The 7172-nt window shown below is 38.6% G+C and overlaps 1 non-coding gene across 1 annotated transcript; it reads right to left on the reverse strand.

The window, feature by feature from the left end:
• Positions 1-6171: 6171 nt before the first annotated feature.
• TRNAT-GGU (transfer RNA threonine (anticodon GGU)) lies at positions 6172-6245 on the reverse strand. The gene has a single exon. It is a non-coding gene; the product is annotated as a tRNA-Thr (tRNA).
• Positions 6246-7172: the final 927 nt, after the last annotated feature.

The following is a 7172-nucleotide window of genomic DNA, read 5'->3' on the forward strand; positions in this document are numbered from 1 at the left end:
TCCGTGGTTCGAGTTCCGGCGAGGGCATTGCTCATTTTTTACGCCTCCTGCCTCGAAATAACCTAATGTATATAAAAGCGTATCCATGAGAGACGTAATGGACGTGTATAAAGACGTAATGGGCAGACATAGAAGAGATTTTGGCGCTTTAGGCTTCGTAAAGCTCAATCCAATAATTACTTTCTGCTGCATGGCAGTGCGCTGTCTCATAATTCCATTCTTATAATTCAATTTCTAGCAAAGTGTCACAGTTTTAAACTATCTTCACTAGGTTTGACACTTATTTTATTTATTATGTGCTGCGCCATTAGGCACTGCACGGAAAAGGAAGGATGCTCCGTGGAGAACATTTTAAGGAAACTGGCTCATATCCACGTTACACACGGGGAAAATTACCAAAACGCTCATGCAGCCAGCCCATTCGCCATTGAATTCCGGACTGAACTACCAGCGTTCAACTGCTTTTATCGCTCGGTCGCTGTTGGGTAGATTTAGCATTTGCATACTATTTTCTCTTCCTTAGTGTGAACTGTTACTTCTTAGGTTATTACTTTAATAACACTGAAAAGATTCAGAAAACCGTAACCAAAGACTTAAACATTATTCCAAAAGATAAGTTATACGAAGAAATTATATAGCTATATAAATGTACCAAGTGTTGTACAGATTTACAAGACTTGTATCATGAAGGTTAAGAAATGAGAATGTTGTTTCCTTTATTAACTTTCTATTTTGTATGAACTTAGTTCTGAAACTTTGTAGACGAACTGTGTACTTCAAGCCAGATGGATTATAAGATTTCTGCTCAGCAGCCTCGCAGTTAACCCTCCAAGATGCCACATTGCATATATACATTCAAAAATATTTAACGTGATATCTTTAAGCAGATATGCATATGCAATTTAACGATGTTTTTGCGTGATATCTGTACGTAAGAATAGAATAAAAGACTCATCGTTTCCTCCAAAAAAATTATAAAACTGCTTTAAAATTGACCGAGAGTCATCTCCGGAGTTTCCGCATCAAATCAAGTGGTGACCGAGAGTCCCCTCTAGAGTTACCGCATCAAAACAAGTAGTGACCGAGAGTCACCTCTCGAGTTACCGCATCAAATCAAGTGGTGACCGAGAATCCCCTCTCGAGTTACCGCATCAAATCAAGTGGTGACCGAGAGTCCCCTCTCGAGTTACCGCATCAAATCAAGTGGTGACCGAGAGTCCCCTCTTGAGTTACCGCATCAAAACAAGTGGTGACCGAGAGTCACCTCTCGAGTGTAAAGAGTTAAGAATTAGTACACTTACTTACTGGAAATTTTTACTGCTTCGAAAAATGAAATGCTTACTGCTTCGAAATAAAAAAGGTGGAAGTATCCCTTTTATTGCTTCCATTTTTGGCTTCATTCATGGGCAAAATTTATAGCAGGTAACCTATAGGAGGTTACTACGTTGGTTGGCTTAGATATAAGGCAAAATAACACATTACCTAGATAAATATGAGAGTTCTACATATCTCATACCTCCATTATGTGAAATCATTATAAGCTGCACATCTGGTGTGTTGCTCTACACAACTTCGTTATACCAAATCAGGAATAGACTAATGCAAATCTTTTAGTTGCAGTCACCTCCTGAAGATGTTACCTTTAAATGTAATTAGTATTTTTGAAGTATTTATATGTTACACACCTGCATACGATATTTAAATTATCTGTAATCGTGGGTAGTTGTCTTAAAGTCACCATTATTGTATTAGTAATTATGCATTAATTATTTAGCATTATTTTTCAAATACCTCGAGTTGTAACATTACTTGACAAAGTGGATATTAAAGCATCATATCTTTATTAAAGCCTTTGTGACATTATTACAAACAAGGTTAAGTTATTACTGGAATCAAATCCGGAACACCATTAGTTACCAGTAAATCTACAATGACCATATCTACTGAAATCAGTTTGGAGATGGTCATCTTAGAGACATGATGTTCAGTCCGGTGTTTTTTTTATGTTCACAGAAATACTGGCTATTTTCAAAGATCTTAGGCATCTTTGGAAGGCGGCTGTTCCGACAAGATTCATTTTAATTTGTTTACTTATGTTCTCAGAAATACTGGTCATTTTCAAAGGTGAGCATCTTCGAGAGGCTGTCTTTCCGACATTCCGACATTGTATCATTTCTGTCAATGTATAGGTGTGTATGTATCATTTTTATTGATGTGTGTATAGTCCAGTAGAATAATGTATGATTATGTGTTTTCATTTATCGCCATCATTTGTATGTGTTTATGCATATCATTTCTAGTAGTTTATGTATAGTCATATAGGATGACACACGATTACGTGTATTCATTAATTGTCATTTTCTGCATTATTGCGCCAGTGTTTCATTTCTTTTAATGTATAAGTGTTTATTGTTTGCCTATCTCATTAACCCCTTAGACCAATATACATATGTATCCAATGTACCTATACCACCAATGTACCTATGTATGAAACTTTTCATTAATTGTATTCTGAAGCATATATATGCACACGCCCTTGTTTGGCCACGTCAATACCACATATTCTCCATTAATATATTTCCGATGCAGCCCTTTCAGGAAGTCGCCAGGGTTGTGTTGTTCTAAATATGTGCGGGTACCGGACGACACCCGATTTGTCATATTAAGCCGTCCGGGTGTCCGGGCCCTGCATTCACCTGTCACCTGTCTTTCCGACAGGATTCATTAATCTGCTTATTTATGTTCTCAGAAATATTGGTCATTTCCAAAGGTGGTCATCTTCGGGAGGCGGTCGTTCCAACAGGATTCATTATAAACTGTTTATTTATGTCTTTAGAAATACTGGTCATTTTCAAAGTGGACATCTTCAAGAGGCGGTCCTTCCGACAGGATTGACTATAATCTATTTATTCATGCTCTCAGAAATACAGAGTGGCGCAGGGGAACGGAAAATTTGGAAATAACGCCATTTCCACGAATAAATTCACGAAACTAGTAATTTATTAATGAAAGTGCATGTATTCAGCATGCCATTTATGTTTTTACAATCAAAAGGTCCAAAAGTGTCGCTTTACTTTTTAAAGATGACATCGGAAAGATGTGCTCCCATTCGGCGTTAACACTCTAACAGCATGTTATGAAAACTCTGGAATGCGCGGTGTAGCAAATCTTGGGGAATGGCAGTGATTTCTTTTTCAATGTTCTCCTTCAGTTCATGGATTGTTGCAGGAGGTGTACGGTACACCTTGCCTTTAAGATATCCCCACAGGAAGAAGTCGCACACACTAAGATCAGGGGATCTCGCAGGCCATTAAATGTCACCGCTATGTGAAATAATGCGTCTTCCAAACAGTTCGCCAAAGCCTGGACCCTCGTCCTGGATTTACCTTTCGAAGTTGGATGTACCGGGCTTTAGAAGGGACCCCTCAGTGGCGGCGCAGACCCCACAGTCCCTGCCAGGCTTTATACGTAGCCTCAGCAAGGGCGAAAACGTTGAAACTTAATACAAAATACGTCGCTAGTCATCTTTGCCTCAGGGCACCACTCCCTCAGCATCAAATAATTCGCTTCGGTGCCTTACCTTATTGCGTCAGTCCCCGTCACTGGGACTATGAGGGTTAAACCCCCTTCGAGAAGGTCGAGTAAATCTACTATTTCGGTCCACAACAGCAAAAGGAACAGACACGACAGTACCAGTACGGTCCCTGCCAAGCCTGAACCAACCTAAGTACAATACTCGGGTTCTAGTCCTGTGAAGACTGTTTGTATACCCCCGTGGTTGAGACTGCCTAGGTACAGGTCCTAACCAGTACTTCCCAGAATTCTCTGAGTCAACCCCCGGGGGGCGTCTTCCAAACAATTCACGAATTGCCGTGGCTCCGTCCTGCTGAAACCGCATGTTTTCGACGTTAAGATTAAGCTCGTACAGTCTCGGCGTAAAGAATGTTTGAACCGTTGGAATGCCATCTGGAGATTCCTTTTTCAAGGCAGATCCTGTTTCTTCATAATTATGCACCCACGTTGTAATCGCATGCGCAGATGGGACACGTTGTCGGAAGGCTCACAGCTACTGCACGTTCTGCACCAGTCCAATGATCCATGATTACTAAATGGCAATGCGCTCACAACAATTGTGCAAAGTTTCGAACAACTGCCGGCTCTAGAGTGCTGCCAACTGTAACGTTCAAAATTTCCCGTTTTCCTGCGCCACCCTGTACAAGTCATTTTCAAAGGCGAGAATCATCGGGACGAGGCGGTTCCGAAAGGAATCATTGTACTCTCTTCTTGACTTGGTATAATGCTGTTGTGTTAATGGGAGTACAGCACACTGCCTTATGTGCAGCTCATACTGATTTTGCAAGCATTACGCCGAGCAGGTATGAGAAAGATGTAATGCCCTATATTTATTACAGCAATGTGTTATCACTCATTATAGCAAAGCCTGTAAAAAAGTATCATAGTGACCACCTCTCCAAAATGAATTCTGAAATCCTCTAAAACGACCATTTCTGAATCCTCTATTTTTAATGGTTTTTAATTTCTTGGCCATTAAATGGTTTAGATCAGCGTTTCTCAGTCGTTTGTACGCGTACGACTGGTGGTACGCAAGAGAAAAATAAATGGCACCCGAAGAAACAAAGTATTTTTAACTATTAAATTCAAAAATCTCGTGAAGAAAAAGAACAATTGATAGAAACTGCCTGTGATTGAACTCTAACAGAAGGTTTAAAAAATAACGCACTTATTAACTTTTGGCTAAACAAAAAAAAAAAAAAAAAAAAAAAAAAAAAAATTTAAAGGCGTTTCAAACAAAGCTGTTAAATTTGTATTGCTTTTGCACAACTTGTGTGAACAAGTATTATTTTCTTCCACGTTTTATTTGAAAAAGAAATACAGAACAAAATTAAGATTGGTTAAGGTTAAAGTTAAGTAAAATAAACAGACATAAAGAAATTGATCTCTCTTAAAGAGGCCCAAATTTCACACTAAATTTTAGAATTAAAGTATAGCAACTTAAATTTTGATAATTAAAATGCTAACCAATTTTTAATCTAATATTTTTTTTATGTGTGCACATTTAATATAACCAATAAGTTGTGCAAATGGCAATATATATTTTTTTAGTCCAAAGGGGCAATTTGCCCTGAAGAATTCGTTTTGGCATTTTGCTTCGAAAACTTTAAAAGGCTGTATCGCTTTTCAAATCGTTGCCACCGTATATTATCGCCCTGTCTTATATTTAAAGAAATTAAATAACGAAGAATCTGCATAAATGTGTGCATGTTTCTCGCACTATGATAAAACAACGGTACCTAGAGTCATCAAAATTTGAATAACGTAATCTTCCATAGAATATGGGCATGTGGAAGCCCTAATTTCACTTTTTGGACATTAGGAAATTTGTTTTATTATCGATTTCAGATTTTGTAAGACTTCAACGAATTTTTGATTAACAAACTCAACGATTTAAAAGGGAACAATGGAAATACTGTACGAAAAGAAAAACATCTTTATCTCCAGCGCTCGAGGCTCTGAATCGGAAATTCTAAGATATGTTCATTTTAAAATTAATTTGAGATATTGCTGTTGAAATTAATTTTATAGTTTGAATACGTAGAAAATGATTTTTATAAATAAAGGTTGTAGAGACATTAGGATTTTTTTGAAGGCAAGAGAAAGGAAAAATTAGCAAACACCTTCACCTGGAATCGAACTACGGACCTCTGAAATGTCTGCCCGGCGTGCAGAACCACTACACTACAAATGCACGCTAGGAAAGCGGGATAAATACCTTATATACTCCTATTTTTAAAGGGCGACCCAGGTTTTTAAGGGACGCAATCGCCAAATCCTGGGTGGGAAGAAACCATCATCCGCCACCCTTTCAGTTCGGGCGCCATTGTAGAGACATTAGCCTTTATTTTGGAGGCCGGAGCGATATGGTTATATGGTCACTTTACTTAACCTGTTCCGCCAAACTAAGTTAATGGCACTGCAGGGTTAGGAAGTCATCATAGTCATTGCTAGCAATTTGACGGTTAGGCCGCCTTTCTACATTTTACATTAATCTGTAGTTTCTTGGATATAAATATTTTCATTCACTTGCTTCATTATCTCTAAGATGCCCTTGTTGCAGTAATGTTGCAGGCCGGAGAGATGAAAAATTAGCAACGCCTTCGCCGGGAATCGAACCAGGGACCTCTGGAATACCGGTCCAGCGTGCAGAACCACTACACCACGAAGGCACGCTAGTAAAGTGGGAGAAATATGTTATAAGGTAACACACAAAACGTTAAAAAAACGCCTCTTTGAATGTAGCTTAAAATAATATTTTAAATTATATTAAATAAAAATATAAAAATTAATCATTGTAAAATGTAGTGGGGGTACTAAAGTTTTCCAATTTTTGTTTAGATTATACGCCTTAGCCAAAAGGTTGAGAATCGCTGCTTTAGATGATAAAAGATGTAGGTAGTTCAGAAAAAGTATATTTTAGAATAGAGCTAAAAGTTGTTTAACAAATACATTTCTTGGTTAACTGTTTCGCATTCAGAAGAAATCTTTCTGTATAAAAGGTTAAATTCCATGCTTCGCGGAAGGTATTTTCCGTTCGTCTAGTCTTAGTTGTTATTTTCCTTTAAAAATACGCCCCACATAGCACAAAAACATCCTTGGGATATCTCGAGGATGTTGCTAGCGGGATATGCGCACATCCTCAGGACATCCCGGAATATCCCGCAAACCTCCTAAACACCTCCTCCCGAGTACTTAATGTCACATCCCAGGATATCCTCAGGACATCCTAACTAAGTCCCATCGACAGCGTGCGGGATATTATTAGGATATGAACTCCTACTTACTACATCCTCAGGACATCCCGAAAATTATAATACTAGCTTCAGGATCACCCAGAAAATCATAATACTAGCACACGAGGAATTATGGAGATGAATTTGTGTTATCGAAAAGAAGTGGTATTACATTCTTTCATGAGCAGACCACCAAAAATTCCCGTTTCGGTTGTGACCGCAATTCTCGATCGTGACTCAGCGGTCATGACTTCCATATCCATGGCGTTTTCTCTGATGATGGCCTTTCTTAGAAGCAGACGCTGTTCTGCTGCCCTGTCAAAGTTCTGAAGGACTGGATAGTGAACGAACAAGCTTTAATAG

This window comes from Stegodyphus dumicola, chromosome 9 (assembly GCF_044657685.1).
Source record: "Stegodyphus dumicola isolate Sdum_Otavi_A_Nest chromosome 9, ASM4465768v1".
NCBI classification, from domain to species: Eukaryota; Metazoa; Arthropoda; class Arachnida; order Araneae; family Eresidae; genus Stegodyphus; species Stegodyphus dumicola.